Raw genomic sequence first — 2,529 nt, forward strand, 5'->3', positions numbered from 1 at the left:
GGAATTTGAATGAAGCATCACCGACATGAAGGCTGTGTGATTCGGGAAGTTGTCATGATTCACCACGTTATCGAGCAAGCCTGCATCGGCCTTTTATCTAATAAATGTGTCCCTTCTAGAAGTCAGGAGTTGGTGCACATATTAGCTCTAGAATTACTACGATTATCCGAGTAGCAAGGTACCATCAAAGAAACTATAACTAATTTAATGAGCCATTCGCAGTTTCACAATACAAGAGAGTTTATACTTACACATGCATGGATTAATCTTTGAGACAAGCACATGACTACTGGCAAGATCAACCAGGTAGCTATCTTTTGTTACACGAGCAGCACTGTTGTTGTGCATTTTGACTCCACATCAAGTGTGGCTACAGGGCAAAAAGGCATGACCTCATCACCAATGTGTTGTTCTTGATGTAAAAAGAAAGAGGGGAGGAGCACGAAGGCTCGAGAGCATATGAGGAGAAAAAGAAAATGGCAAATGGGGATGGGACGAGGGCATGCTTTCATTTCCCACCGTAAACCAAGCTGCACACAAACACGTGCATCGGCCATCACCACCACCACACACAAGGCGTGCTCCGCGTTGTCTAGTCTACCACATTCCGAGCTTGTGTCGAGTCAAAAGATGATGGAGACGCTCATGCATTCCACCATTTCGCGTCAACAAGAGACCACCATGAGGTGCACTCAACCCCACACTGGGAACAAGCCCCGCTAAGGCGCACCTCGATCACATCGTTCCATCGGTTTTGGTCCATTCGTATTGATACAAGCTGCACAATATTTACGACAAGGTTCACCATTAGCATTGAGAACCATGGAGCTTGAACACGATCTCGCCACCAAAACAAGACACGTGTTCAAGACACCGCACTTCGCTCCTCACCGCCTAGTGGGCACATGTTGACCGCCACGACGTGATGTCCTCGCAAGGATCGCCACAAGTTGCTTGAGCCTAACCATTCGGCGGGGGGTACATGGTATTTCCTCACGAGACACTCCTTGTGCAAGAAGACAGATGCGGGGACCATACGCCTCACCTCACCCTCCCTTGGATCTCCAAGGAGTGTTTCGATGGAGCAAGCACCACTACCCTTATAGGTGCAATCAGCTCCAACAGCAATGCATACCTACAAAGCCCAAAATATTTTTCTTTTTTTTGGGGGGGGGGGGGGGGCACCGCATCATGGTGTATGTGTGTTGAGGGAAGGGGGGGGCGAATTTTGGAAGGGGGGAGGGAGGCGCACCGCGCCGCGTCATGGTGTGTGTGTTGAGGGAAGTGGGGCCAAATTTTGAAGGGGGGGAGGGGGTGTCATGTTATGTTGGGAAGGAGGAGGGGGCGCATTGCGATGCGTCGTGTCATGGGGGGGGGGGGGGGGGGGGGGAGGTGCATCACGTCATGGTGTGTGTGTTAAGGGAAGGGGGGCCGAATTTTGAAGGGGGGAGGGGGGTGTCATGTTATGTTGGGAAGGGGGAGGGGGGCGCATCGCATCGTGTCATTGGGGGGGGGGGGGGGGGGAGTGGGGGATGTCATGTTTTGTTGGGGAAAGGGGGAGGGGGTCGCGTCGTGCCGTGTTGTGTTGGAGGGGGGGTGTCAGGTTATGTTGGGAAAATGGGGAAGGGGGCGTGTCACGTCGTGTCGTGTCGTGTCGTGATGTGTTTGGGACGGGGGTCATGTTACATTGGGGAAAGGGGGAGGGGGTGCATCGTGTCTTGTTGTGCTGCGTTTGGGAGGGAGGGTCATGTTATGTCGTGTTGTGTTGGAGGGGGATGTCGTGTTACGTTGAGAAAAGGGGGAAGGGGGGCGTCGCATCGCATTGTGTCATGTCATGTCATGCCGTGTCGTGTTGTGTTTGGGAGGGGGGTCATGTTATGTTGGGGAAAGGGGGAGGGTGGCATGTCGCATCGTGTCATGCCATGTTGTGTTTGGGAGGGGGGTCATATTATGTCATGGCACACCCCCCATACGACATGGCACACCCCCTCCCCCTCCTCAAAAAACCCCACTCCACCCAATTGGTTTGGTGGATAATTCTAGAACTATAAGTGGAGCTTGTCTTGAGTGCCAAGGCCATAGGAGTTCAATAAATCCCAAGGTGACATTGGAAGGGTTTGGAGGTAGTTGAAAAGATTGCATGATTGTATGAAGAGATGTCCTAAGATTCACTTGTTTGTGGTACAGGTCAAAGAACATCATGGGGATGTTGCTAATGCTAGATTTAGGTGTGAGTATGTAGATACTACCCTTACACTTGGACTCTTGGAATGATAACAATAATTGGACATTATTAAAAAGAAGGTGACATTTCAAAGATAGTGAAGTAAGATAAGAGATGATTGATTTTATGCACTAATTATCTAGAGAATTTGATGTGCTATGATCAATGCATGGATGATGAAGAAAGCATGGCATATGCTAATAACATAGATTTTTGTGAAGATTCCAAAAGGATGTAGTTTGAAGTCGACATATTTTTATGTTTGAAAGAATGTGATAACATGCTTAGTAAGGTGATAGTTGTGG

At 49.4% G+C, this 2,529-nt stretch overlaps 1 pseudogene; it reads right to left on the bottom strand.

The window, feature by feature from the left end:
• LOC148038758 (18S ribosomal RNA) overlaps window positions 1-309 on the bottom strand; it is a 1,784-nt pseudogene extending 1,475 nt beyond the window's left edge.
• Between the last annotated feature and the right edge of the window lie 2,220 nt (window positions 310-2,529).

The sequence above is a fragment of the Lygodium microphyllum genome, chromosome 3, assembly GCF_053477565.2.
Source record: "Lygodium microphyllum isolate KBCC chromosome 3, Lygodium_microphyllum_v1.1.10, whole genome shotgun sequence".
NCBI lineage: Eukaryota > Viridiplantae > Streptophyta > Polypodiopsida > Schizaeales > Lygodiaceae > Lygodium > Lygodium microphyllum.